Below are 14,246 nucleotides of genomic sequence, written 5' to 3' on the forward strand. Positions count from 1 at the left end.
GTGTTGGATTTGTGTGTGAATGTTTGTTTGTTCTTTTGATTCTCGATCTCTGTTATCACCGAAAAACGGGAGGCAGAGAATCATAGGTCCTGAGGCCACCACAGAGTGAGCTGCTCCTTTGTCTTGAGCTGGCGTGGGAGCGGGCGCAGCATCAAAATCTTGGGCCGAAGACATAGCCGCAAAGAAAGCCACCACGGCAAAGGCAAAGACCAAGGCCTTCATCTTCATCACACTGCTGCTCAAATGTGCTATTGCAAATCAAAGATTTAATTTGAATGAAGAAAAAAAAAAAATCTTTTAGTTTTAGCTAGAGAGAACAAATGAAGAAGAGAGTTGGGCTAATTGCTTGCTTCCCCAAATATATAGTGATATTTGGGGAAGGGGAGTGGGGCCACACAGTGGAGAGAGAACATGGGTCAAGAGCTGGATTTATGGGGTGGCCACGTTGTGGTGTCACAAAAGCAGAAAACCAACTGCTAGAATTTGTTTTGATTTCCAATTTTGAAAGCCAACGTTCACCCACTCAGATATTTTCTTCCCACAATTGCCTTCTGCGTAAATCTTTGTTCTTCTTAGCTGACAAGTGAGACCATGCAGGTGAGGTCGGTGGTACTATTGACCTAATGGGGGAAATGGAGTAGAATTTGCTCTCAAATCATGCGATGGTGTTTCATTTATTCAATTATATAGATGACAGGTAATTAAGAGCATTTATCTCTGTATCTGAGATCCTAAATTCGATTTTGAACCCAACTTCCTTAAAACTAGTACTTATATTAAAATAGATAACACATAAAACATATATGTAATATGGGACCATGAGGCTCTGCATTTAGGTCCCGCATTTCGTTAAATTTAAATCACTCAAACAATATAACCACTTAACACATGACACGTCATCAAACTTTAAATGAGGTTTTGTCTTTTCCTTCCAAAATTCACGTTTACATCGTTGAGGTTTTTGACAGGCTTCCTCTCCTCTCGCGAGTGTGTTTCTTCCTGGTTTGAGCTTTGTGGTTTCAATCAACTACCTTACTTCCAAATATTGTCCAACTTAGTCTCTCGTCTTTATAAAAACAGTAGTTCCAATAGTTTGTATTAAAGAAACTTTGGAATTAAAACGCAATTCCAAATTACCCGTGAAGAAAGTGAGATCGATATCAAACCAGGTGAAGCGTTGACTTCTTTTGGATGTTATAATATGCAAGAGTTCAACCATCTTCCGATTGCTTACCACTAAAGATCATTCTCTATTGACCAAGTGAACCTATGTTAATAATATATTTCGACATATATCTTTGTTGTGGCAATTGAAACTACAAAGAAAGCTCAAACCAGTAAGGAGTTCTAAAAAAAATGCTGGATAAAACACGCTCACTGAGAAAAGGAGGAAGTCCGTTAAAACATACACTCAACATGTTAACGTGAGTTTGGGAGAGAAAAAAAACATTGCAGAGCACTAATGTAAAAATAAATTATTCGCTGAAAATAGTGAAAACAAGACAATATTCATCATGCTGACAGAGAACATTGCGTGAAAAGAAAAAATTAAATTAAATTCATTGGCCCTATTTTAGTAGTTCACCTCGCGCCCCAATAACCATAAATTGACAAATTAAAAGAAAAGAAAAAGAGTCTAAATAATTATATACACACACCTACAATACAAAGATGAAGTCAAGAAAAAGCATCGAGTCCGTCGATGAGAAAAGTTGTAAAAGCCTCCATTTGAGGCTTTGGTAGGACCAAGCCAACCTCAATCCCACCCAATATGCCTGTACTCTCAGGGCATGTTTACATATCAGTAATAGATATGGGAGGAAATTGAATGATTTTCATTCCCGACTTTCCCTGCGTTTACTTGCAATCAGGAATGAAAAAATAAGTGAGCCCCACCTCAAAATCGGTAATCACATCCCTTCAAAACTAACTGTCAGATCAATTAGGGGGGAATACCTTTTGCAATATCCTCTATCAGTTTTGGGCCTTCCCCATCCAAAATCTGTCTCATACAGATCCACCTTAAGTGACCGGAAAACCGTAACATAAAGCTCCGACCGGAACATGACCTCCCACTCTGTATCCACTTCTCTGCCCCTCCCAAAATTACCTTGTTTAGCTTCTTAACAGTATTTCCAATTGCCCTTGCCGCAACAACAATTCAATTTTCCCCCAACAAGTCCTTCCTCACCGCCATCGACCGGCCAAACCCGACGCAATTACCAACTTATTTAGGCGGTACTGGATGATCCATAAGGGTTAACCCACCCCCAATAAACCCAAAATAATTCGGATCTTCACTACACCAAATGTTGTGATTAAGATAATTTTCTTGGATTTTGACCAAACAAACCCACAGAAATTGCACATGTTGGGACATAACATATGGGGATAAATGTACCGGATGCGGCTCATTTCCCTTATTGCATAAAGCAATAATCCAATTCTTGATGCCCTCCATTTGGGTCAAGTCCACCAAAAAAGTGGCCCTGACCACGATCGTTGAATGTCCATTATTTTAACTAGGACCAAGAAGAAGCAAGCCTTGTCAAGAAATTCGATTCCACCAATTCTTCAAGAAGATGGCCTCCAACCCATATGGATCAACAATAGCCGTACGATCATAAGAGGGCTTTGAATAAATAAATAAATTGTCTTTGGATTCCTCTTTACGCTACGGCCTTCTGCCTGCATAATAAAATTGTAATTGGCTTGACGTGCATGACTAAAGAATATTTCACTCAACTACATGACCGCCAGTGTGTGGACGGCTGACAAATTATTGCATGGCACCTAATCATATATCGCTTCAACTCTATTGTCTTTGCATTCACATGAAAAGCCGTCCACACACTATAAATAAAAATAAAAATAAAAATAATAATTGATATGCCTATAGAAGATAATAATTGATTTGAAAACCATTACGTTACATGATATTGTATAGTATTAGTAATTTAATATAAAAAGTAGATAGCTGGCATCTGTTGGAATTGCCATGAAACCAAAACCGAGTCACTTGGAAGCAATAAACAAGGAGAAAGAAAGAATTGTTTATTTCTCAAAGTAGACAACACCAACGGCTATCACACATGTCACCAACCAATTGGCCTCCTCCATTCAAATAATGACAAAACCAGTCAAAGATGACATTTCGGCATTTCCTCTTCAACTTGCTCCACTGGCTGTTCCACACCAAATATTCAAAGCTTTCCCACGTGATTTGATGCATGTTTCCTTTTTCCTTTGTCCAATTGTTAATACTCTTGCTCCACTTGCTGTTCCACAGCAAATTACTCTAACAAACCACAACTTTCGGCAAGAATACTCTTTTCCTTTCTCCAGGTGAATACTCGTTTCCTTTCTCCAATGGCAGAAGGAGTCCTCTTCAACATTGCACAAGGAATCATTGAAAGGTTAGGCTCCCGCGCTTTTGAAGAGATTGGATTGGTTTGGGGTGTCAACGATGAGCTCCAAAAGCTTAAGCTTCTAGTTTCCCAACTCCGAGCTGTTCTTCTTGATGCTGAGCAAAAGCAAGCCAGCAATGAAGCAGTCAAAGAGTGGCTCCAACGCGTAGAAGATGCAGTTTATGAAGCTGATGACGTGCTCGATGAGTTTAACACCGAAGCTCAGTGGAGACAAATGGTGCCTGGAAATAATAAAGTGTCAAAGCAGGTACGCATCTTCTTCTCTAGCTCAAATCACCTTGTTTTTGGGCTGAAAATGGGTCATAAGATAAAAGATCTTAACAAGAGACTTCATGAGATTGCCTCGAATAGAACATTTTGTCAATTAGAAAGGAATCGTGAAGATGTAGAATTTGTAAGAAGAGAGAGGGTCACTCACTCATTTGTCCGCGAGGATAATATAATAGGGAGAGATGAAGATAAAAGCGCAATTATTCAACTTCTGTTGCATCCCATCCCTACAGAGAATACAGAGAATGTGTCCACCATTTCCATTGCGGGATTTGGAGGAATGGGAAAAACTGCACTTGCCCAACTCGTATTCAACGATGAAGAGGTTCAAAAGCATTTTGAGCCGAAAATGTGGACATGTGTCTCTAATTCATTTCAGTTGGATATACTTGTTAGGAAAATCCTAAAAGCGGATAACCTTGACATGGATCAGTTGCAAAATGAGCTTAGGAAGAAGATCGATGGGAAGAGATACCTCCTTGTGTTAGACGATGTGTGGAATGAGAATCGTAACAAATGGCTTAGCTTGAAAGACTTGTTGGTGGGTGGTGCAGTAGGAAGTAGAATTCTAATAACTACTCGTAGTAAAAACGTTGCAAATATAGCAGATACAGCTGAACTATATAACTTAAGGGGCTTGAATGAAGAGCAGTCCTGGTTTTTATTTAAGAAAATGGCGTTCAAAGAGGGAAAAGAGCCAGAGAGTTCAACAATTAAGGCCATTGGGGAGGAGATTACTAGAAAATGTCAGGGGGTTCCTCTTGCTATGAGGACCATAGGACGGATGTTGTACTCGAAACATCAAGAAACTGAGTGGTTGGCTTTCAAAAGTAACAAGCTTTCAACAATAAGTCAAGAAGAAGATGATATTATACCAACGCTTCAGCTGTAAAATAGGTATGAAAAGATATTTAACCAGAAATAATTCTTATTGATCGTTGATGTATGTTTATATAATACATTCCGTAGGTTTCCCCTACAAGTAAGCTAACTAGCTAGGAAAGAATATATACGGGAAATCAAATAATATAACATTCCTATTCTATTATACAATCCCTAAACTGAAGGGTAATCTTTGATTCTCAACACTCCCCCTCAAGTTGGAGAGTGGATGTCAAGAACTCCCAACTTGCGTGACATACGAGCGAAATCATCTTTGCCCAATGCTTTGGTGAAGATGTCTGCTATTTGTTGGGAAGAAGCAACATGCTTTGTCGTTACAGAACCATCTTGGATTTTGTCTCTAATAAAATGACAATCCATTTCAATGTGTCGTGTTCGCTCATGGAAAACAGGATTTGCTGCTATATGTAACGCAGCTTGGTTGTCGCAATGAAGTATCGCTGCCTTCCGATGTGGCAACTGAAGATCTCGTAACAAACTACGCAACCAAGTCAGTTCACAACAAGCACCAATCATAGCTCTGTATTCTGCTTCTGCTGAAGAAAGTGAAACAGTTTTCTGTCTTTTTGATCTCCAAGAAATCAAGGAGTTTCCGAGAAAAACACAATATCCAGTGATAGATCTTCTGGTGGTTGGACAACCTCCCCAGTCAGAATCACAATAAGCTCGCAATTTTAAGTCATTTTGAGCTGGAAAAAATAAACCTTGTCCTGGAGTGTTTTTGAGGTACTTCAAGATGCGCAACGCCGCCTCCATATGAGGTTTACGTGGCTCATGCATAAATCTACTGAGCACATGCACTGCATATGTAATGTCTGGTCTCGTGATGGTCAAGTAAATCAAACGACCCACTAACCTCCTGTACTTGGCTGGATCTTTAAGCAATTCACCTGTGTCAGATAATTTCAAATTTTGTTCCATGGGAAATAAGACAGGTCGTACCCCAAGAAAACCACTATCTTTAAGGATGTCAATGGTGTATTTCCTCTGAGAGATGCTAATGCCTTTCTTTGAACGCGAAACTTCAATACCCAAAAAGAATTTAAGGTCACCGAGATCCTTAATGCGGAAGCGGGTATGAAGAAAACGTTTAAGAGAATTAATGGCACCCAAGTTATTTCCTGTGATCAATATATCGTCAACATAAATCAAGAGAGCAATGAATGACTTTCCTCTTTTGCACGTGAATAAGGAATAGTCTGCTTTGGACTGAGTAAAACCAACAGCTTGAATAGCTTCAGAAAATTTGGCAAACCACTGACGAGAAGCTTGCTTTAGGCCATATAAAGACTTGTGGAGGCGACATACCAAATTCTCCCCCTGTCGCTGAAGACCAGGCGGTGGTGTCATATAAATCTCTTCATGGAGATCCCCATGAAGGAAGGCATTATGGACATCTAGTTGATGAAGGGGCCAAGATGAAGCAGCAGCAAGTGCAAGAAGGCTGCGAACAGTAACCATCTTGGCGGTAGGAGAAAAAGTATCATGAAAATCAACACCCTCTGTCTGTGTATAACCCTTGGCGACTAACCGAGCTTTGTACCGTTCAATAGATCCATCAGAATGATGTTTGATCTTGTAGACCCACCGACAACCAATAGGGTGCTTACCAGGAGGAAGAGGAGTAAGAGTCCATGTATGATTGGACTCTAAAGCTTGAAGTTCAGAGCGCATGGCTTGCTGCCAGGTAGGATCAGAATTGGCCTCAGAGAAGGAACGTGGCTCCACACTGTGACTGATGTGAGTAATGAAAGCAAGATGTGCTGGTGTATATCTGTGATAAGAAATAAAGTTGCTCAAGGGATAACGAGTACCTGAGGTGCGATGTGAAGACGAAGACTCTGATTGGGCATCGTTGGGTAGCGTTACTTGAGAGCAAACATAGTCTTGGAGGCGCACATTCGGAACCTTGTGACGTTCAGATTGGCGAGTGGGTGGAACGGGTGGTGCCGGTGAAGGTGGTGCAATAGGAGGAAGAGAGGATTGGATGGCAAGAGGATCTGGTGCTGGAAGAGGAAGATCTGCAGAAGGAGGCGCAAAAGGAGTGGAACTCATTGGACTAATAGGCAAAGTGTGCTCCGTGGGCTCAGGAGCTAGATTGGAAGTTTGTGGTGGAGATGAGTCATGGGCTGAAATGGGTAAAGGAAGGCTAGTGTTTGAGATGGTGGTGGGACCAGCCGTTGGAGTAGAAAAAGGGAAGACATCTTCCTGAAATAAAACATCTCGGCTAGTGAATATTTTTTTAGTGGACAAATCATAGAGTTTATATGCCTTTTGGCCAAGTGGGTACCCAATAAAAATGGATTTAACTGCTCGAGAATCAAACTTTTTGGTAGGGTGGACTATAGTAGCATATGCAAGGCAACCAAATACTCTTAAATGTGAATATGATGGGATTTTGTGATATAAACGTTCAAAAGGGGTTTGTTTGGAAAGAACTAAAGTGGGAAATCGATTAATCAAATGAACGGCAGTGAGAATGCATTCCCCCCAAAGACGGAGAGGCAAGTGTGCTTGAAATCGCAAAGCACGTGCGGTCTCAAGAATATGACGGTGCTTACGTTCGACAACACCATTTTGTTGGGGTGTGTAGATGCAAGAATGTTGATAAATGGTGCCTTGTTCTTTAAAAAAATCTCGCAATGAAGAAAATTCACCCCCATTATCGACCCTAATTGCTTGGATTGTAGCAGTGAATTGGGTCTGAACCATGGAAAAAAAGGATTTTAGAATCCCTTGTGTTTCATGCTTATGATGCATAAGGAAAACCCAGGTAAAGCGAGAATAATCATCCACTATAGTTAAAAAATAACGACCCCCAGAAAGGGAAGGAACTTTGTGAGGTCCCCAAATATCACAATGAATAAGGGAAAAAGGTCTTGAAGTTGAAATTGAACTGATGCCAAAAGGAAGGCGAGTTTGTTTAGAAAAATGGCAAGCATCACAAACATTATGGAAAGAAAACGAACAATTCAAATGTTTTGCTAAAAATTGTAAACGAGAGGATGAAATATGCCCTAAACGGCGATGCCATAAATCTCCAGGAGTTGTAACCAGGTGACAGGAAGATTGGATGGTGGATGGTGTTCTGTCAGACGCCAACGCCACAAGGTAGTAGAGCCCATCACGCTCCTTACCCAAACCAATCATCGTCCTCGTCTTCAAATCCTGTAAAATACACCAAGTGGGAAAGAAAATTACTGAGCATTGTAATCCTTTCGTAAGTCGACTTATGGACATCAGATTAACTTTAAATGTAGGCACACATAGCACATCTCGTAAATAAAAATATGAGTTCAAAGGAAGAGTCCCAGTAGATGCAATTGGCGCTGTTTCTCCACTAGGCATAGTGACCGGCAACATAGAGGAAGTGTTCATCCTCTTGGTAAGGAATTTCGAATCTGATGTAATATGATGAGTTGCTCCACTATCAATTATCCAATGTAAATTGGGTAACAATTCGGAAATACCTGAAGAAGCTGAGGCGGTATTGGCTTGTGGTGCAATGTGGGAGGGATTAGTGTTGTCACTCATCATCGCATGAATTTTCTTACATTGATCCTCGGATAAAGATGGCATAGCTGTGTGAATCTCCTGCAAGGATGGACCATTGGATGCCACATTATTGGCGGAACTGCTGCTACCTTTCCCTTTACCTTTCCCGGATTTGTGAAGCCTGTGTCCAGGGGGATAGCCATGTAGCTTGTAGCACTTGTCCACTGTATGGTGATCCTGATCGCAATGGCTGCAGTGAAGAGGTTTGCGCCCAGAAGAATTTGAACGATGATTGTTTCGAACTGCCATAGCTGCTGGTTCGGTGATTGCTTGGCTGGAACCTAAGTCACGCTGCTTTTCTTCTTGGGTGATCAAAGAATAAGCCTTGCGAACCTTAGGGAGAGGCTGCATAAGAAGTATTTGGCCTCGGATGGCGCTGTGGGACTCATTAAGCCCCATAAGGAACTGCATCAACGAGTTTCGTTCCTCCTGTTCGACATGCTTCTTCATGGCACCCCAAGAGCAAGCTGGGACGTCGCTGTAAGAAGACAGCTCGTCCCACAGACTCTTCATCTTGGTGTAATAAACAGCAACAGACATCTGCTCCTGTGAGAGGGAAGCTATGGTGCGTTGTATCTCGAAAATACGGGGAGCGTTAAGTTGGGAAAAACGTTCTTTAAGGTCCTCCCAAATCTCTTGTGCGGTGGAGGAGTATAACACGCTTTCTGCAATATCTGGTTCTATCAAATTGAGCAGCCAAGATAAAACCATGTCGTTGCAACGCTGCCAAACCTCAAAAGTCTCAGGATTAGTTTTCTCCGAAGGGGCTTTGATTGTCCCATTCACGAACCCCAATTTGTTCTTCGCGCTTAGGGAGATGCGCATAGAGCGGCACCATGTCGCATAATTGTTTCCATTAAGGATTTGGAAACAAGAACCATTCCAGGATTATCAGAATGGTGAATGAAAAAGGGATCGGAAGCATCGTTTTTGCTTCCCGATGCAGCGGATTCTTGGTCTTTGGTCATGGTGGCAGCGTCAAGGAAAGGATGAAAATTAAGGTTGAAAGGTGACTATTTGACAAGTGCGGCTAGAGCCAAGAGCTAGAGTTTCCTCCGCTCTGATACCATGTAAAATAGGTATGAAAAGATATTTAACCAGAAATAATTCTTATTGATCGTTGATGTATGTTTATATAATACATTCCGTAGGTTTCCCCTACAAGTAAGCTAACTAGCTAGGAAAGAATATATACGGGAAATCAAATAATATAACATTCCTATTCTATTATACAATCCCTAAACTGAAGGGTAATCTTTGATTCTCAACATCAGCTGAGTTATGATGTTCTCCCATCACGTTTGAACATTGTTTTGCTTATTGTAGTTTGTTCCCGCCTGATTATGAGATTCCCGTAGAGAATTTAATTAAGCTGTGGGTGGCACAAGGGTTCGTTAAGTCTTCAAATCCAAATGAGTGCTTGGAAGATGTTGGTTATGAATATTATAACGAACTAGTTTGGAGATCTTTTTTCCAAGAAGAAGAAAAAGATGAGTTTGGTATAATAAAAAGCTGTAAAATGCATGATCTCATGAATGAACTTGCTGTTAAAGTGGCAGGGGAGGGAAGCACAATAATAGATCGCAATAAGACTGATTTTGATGCAAGACGTCTTCTTCATGTATCTTTCAATTTTAATGTTGATTCGTTGGAATGGAAAATACCAACATCCCTGCTGGAATCAAATAAGCTAAGGACTTTTCTTTTCCTAAGCCAAAAGGAGGGGGGGATGTCATTCCGTGCGTCATTTTGTGCTATAATTGCTTCAAATTTTAAGTCATTGCGTATGTTGAGTTTGAAAAAATTGGGAGTTATGAAATTGCCAAAATGTCTTAGGAAAATGATACATTTAAGATATCTTGATCTTAGTGGAAATCCCATTAAGAGACTTCCAAATTGGATAGTGAAACTTCAAAATTTGGAAACACTAGATCTCAATTGTTGTCGGTTTCTTGTGGAATTGCCTAGAGATATTAAGAAATTGATCAACTTGAGGCATCTCATTTTGGCAAATTGTGACAACTTGGCTTGGATTCCTCGTGGATTGGGTGAATTGACTCATATTTGTACTTTGAATACATTTGTTTTGAGTGAAAACAAATCCATGTTAAGGGACAGTGCAGGGCTCAATGAGTTGGAAAAGCTGAAGGATTTAAGAGGAGAGTTGAAAATCAAAAATTTGAGGTGCGAGCAAGATATGGTGTCAGAATTGAATGATGATTGTGCAGTTTTGAAGGAGAAACGACATCTCTATTCGTTGGCTTTATATTGGATGCACATTGAAAGAGAAAATAATGATGCGGAGGAGCGTGATGTAATGGAAGCGCTGCAGCCCCATTCGAGTCTAAAAGAGTTAGTGGTGAACGGATACCCGGGTGCGAGGTTTGCGAGTTGGTTTCATTCTCTCACAAATATTGTTAATCTCACATTGTCTGACTGTGATAGATGCCAACATCTTCCACCGTTGGATCATTTACCTTTTCTTAAGAGTCTTGATCTTAACGAGTTAAGGAATTTGGAGCACATATCAGCAGAAGACATGGTTAAAGACTTTGCCAGTGATGAGACGATGATGATGTCAGCTGCTTCTCCATCGACGACCTTCTTTCCCTCCTTAGAGATTCTTTATCTAAGCACATGCCCTAATCTCAAGGGATGGTGGAGGAATGAAACAGCTTCAGCTTCAGCTTCTTCATTTCCTTGTCTTTCTTTTTTGTCTATATATGGTTGTCCTAACCTAACTTCCATGCCGCTGTACCCAAATCTTGATGAACTGTGGTTAGAGAAAAGCAGCTGGAAGGTCCTTCCCTCCTCCTTTGTTCCCTCTTACAAATTAAAACGTCTGATGATTAGGGGCGTTAAGGATATAGAATATGTGCCAGAAGAAGGGATTGGAAACCTCACATTACTTGAGAAGCTTGAAATTAAAGGTTGTCCTAATTTGGTATCACTACCAGATCAAGGGATGGGTCGCCTCATCTCCTTACAGGAACTGCATATTTCAAATTGTCCTAAATTGGCATCTGTGTTAGAATTCTATGGTTTGTTTGTATATTGTTAGAGAAAAGATGAGCAATATTCAGAGAAGGAAGAGAAAGAAGAGAAGAATGAATGAATGCTTGTATTCTGTCACACTCTCTTTGCTTACATAGAGCACTCAGTAGTGAGTAGAGAGAAGAGATTCTTCTCTAACAGAATGCAGCTGTCACCCTATGAGGTATTTACACTTGTCATCGCAAAACTAAGCTAGAGAATCCACTTGGACTATGATCCAATGGTTCTAATTACATCTCAAAAATGAAATAAACATAAATGATAGTAATAGAGCTTGGTGACTTCAGCTTCAAGAAAAGCAGCTGCAGGTTAACATTCCAACATTCTGGACCATGGGCTTTGATTAGGTGACCATGAAATAACAGCAAGGTTCTCCACAGAATCTTTAAAAAGCTGTACTATTCGTGATTCAGCTTCCAAGTCTTCAGCAATGAAGTCATCCTCAAATTCTGCCTTTTCTGGAAAGCTGCCATCTTCTTCACATATCATGCGCATACTCAAAACCTGCAGTGCTTCCATGGCCGTGCTGTGAAAACCACTGTTGGCATATTGATGGACATATTTTATATTATATATTTAACCTCATTCTTAGTATATTTTGGTTAATATTTTGGAAGAATTTTGATACTTTGAATTATATTTCCAATATAGGACTTTCGACTCTCTCTGGAGCAAAACATAATCAAATGGAGGAATTTTGGAGTAATTCCAGTTGGAGGACGTTCTTGAGTCACTTAGCTTGATCATATCAAAATTTCAGAGTTTTCTTCCAAGCGGTTATTTTCTGGCAATAAAATAAAGGAGCAGTGCGCGGTGCTGGAATAGTGACGTGTTGGGCTTTTATTGCGTTTTTGGAGCACAAGATGACCTCGGATGGGTTCGTGGCCTTCTAGAGAAGTGTTCAGAACATTTTTATCTTTAAAACAAGCTATCTTGGGCCAGATTTGGAGGAGATTTGGGGCAAAAACGTGGCTGGGCAGATTTTGGGCAGATTCTCCTATTCCAATTTGGACTTTATTTCCTAGTTTTATTTTATTTTAATTAGTTTCCTTGTGGGGATGGAAAAGCTGTACATTGGCAGCTAGGTTTTAAGGGGTATTTAAGCTCTTTCTCACAAGGAATTAAGGACTTCTTTTTCCCTTTTGAACTTTGCATTGTGGAGAGCAATTGCTAGGGTTTTGGGTTTTCACAACTTTCAGGTGTTTTCGTTCTTTTCTTCTTAATGATATTTTCTTGGATTTCAATTATGAGTATGCGTAACTAAATTTCTTTTGCTAGGGTGAAGCCTTGAACCTTAGCATGAATATGTGATTTTTATTTAATTGCTTATGATGAGTGCATGCCTACTTGAATTGTTAATCACTGTTTTAAACTATCTAATTGTCTTAATGCCTGATCACCATTAGGATCTTTAGAAAAGTAATTGGATGCAATTTTGGTCGGAAGGTTCCCTGAAATTGATGCTAGCTTCTTGTGATTAATAATTGTAATTTCACTTAAGATGAACACCACGTCTTAAGGGTTGCATGGTTTTTCAAAGGGTTTTCATAAAACTTAATGAGTCTTTCATGTTCAGATTTGATCCGAACGTCCGGACGGGTTGCATGTTGGATATATGTTCTGTGTTGGAGGTTCCAAGTAGAATATACATTAGGAAAACCTAACCTTCAAAGTGGCATGTGCAAATCATAAGTAATTGGTAAAAGTTCATAGGATTGCTAGGTGATGGTGAAACCCTAGTGCTTTTATAAATTGATATTCAAAACTTTTTCCTTCAATCATATTTGTTCTTGTTTTAATATTTGTTTTTAGAATCAACCAAATTCATAATCATCTTTCTTGACCTTTTATTTTAAGTAGTCATTTGGAATTTGTTTTTACTTAAATTCTTTTTTTGCAAACGAGGGTAACATGGCGTTAGAATTACCTGCGGCAGGTAGACCACTCAGGCAGTCATTGGAAGCCCGTGCCACTGATGTTCCCAATTGCATTGTGTATCCTGAACAAGAAGAGGGTGATTCGTTCGAGATCAGGCACCATATGCTTGAAATTCTACCTACTTTTCGGGGGCTGCCTAATGAAGATGCAAACATACATATTGCAAAATTTATTGTGGGTTGCAAAAATATTTTGATTAGGGGTTTTTCTGCTGAGGCTATTAAGTTACGTCTTTTCCCTTTCACTTTGAAGGACAAGGCAGAAACTTGGTTATTCACTCTACCCTCTAATAGCATTACTACTTGGCAGCAGTTACACACAAAATTCCTGAACAAATATTATCCAGCATCCAAGACATTGAATTTCAAGAGGGAGATTTTGACATTTACACGAAGCCTAATGAAGAGTTTCATGAAGCGTGGGAGAGATATACAGAGATGTACATAAAGTGTCCACATGTTAAAATTGATTCAGATACACAAATGAATATTTTCTTTGATGGGCTTAATCCTACATCTAAGAGCCATGTGAATGCATCAACTGGAGGATCATTGTCAAATAAATCTGCAAGAGAGGCATTTGAACTGTTTGATATGATGGCTACAGAATCTCAGCAATGGGCAGCAGAACATTCACAGAAAATGGGCATTTTTGAGTTATCAGTAGGTTCTCCCAACATGTCTGCACAAATGGAAAAAATGGATAAGAAAATTGATGCAAAGTTTGATATGCTTCTACAACATATAGCAAGTTCTACACAGCAGCCACCTACATCAACAGTTTGCACCATATGCAGTATGGCTACACATGACATAATGGGCTGCCCACATAGAGGCTCTTACCCAGAGCTTGTTGAACAACATGTCAATATGATGAACAGCTATCAAAGGCCTAGGAATGATGCATATGCAACTCATTACAATCCTGGATGGAGGGATCACCCTAATTTCAAATGGGGTGGCAATCAGACTAATGCCAAACCATTCCAGCATGCACAAAAACCTTTTGTTCCCCCCAAACCATCTCTGGAAGATCAACTTGCTAAACTGGCAGCAACAACTCAATCATTCATCGAGGGCAACAATCAAAGATTTCAAA

At 40.0% G+C, this 14,246-nt stretch overlaps 1 non-coding gene and 2 pseudogenes across 1 annotated transcript; 1 reads left to right on the forward strand and 2 right to left on the reverse strand.

The window, feature by feature from the left end:
* Positions 1-1,677: 1,677 nt before the first annotated feature.
* On the reverse strand, positions 1,678-3,232 carry LOC117617326 (annotated as a pseudogene).
* A 119-nt stretch (positions 3,233-3,351) lies between these two features.
* Positions 3,352-11,217, forward strand: LOC117617327 (annotated as a pseudogene).
* Positions 11,218-13,508: 2,291 nt separating this feature from the next.
* On the reverse strand, positions 13,509-13,614 carry LOC117620440. The gene has a single exon (XR_004584777.1). It is a non-coding gene; the product is annotated as a small nucleolar RNA R71 (small nucleolar RNA).
* Between the last annotated feature and the right edge of the window lie 632 nt (positions 13,615-14,246).

Source organism: Prunus dulcis, chromosome 2 (genome assembly GCF_902201215.1).
Source record: "Prunus dulcis chromosome 2, ALMONDv2, whole genome shotgun sequence".
Lineage (NCBI taxonomy): Eukaryota > Viridiplantae > Streptophyta > Magnoliopsida > Rosales > Rosaceae > Prunus > Prunus dulcis.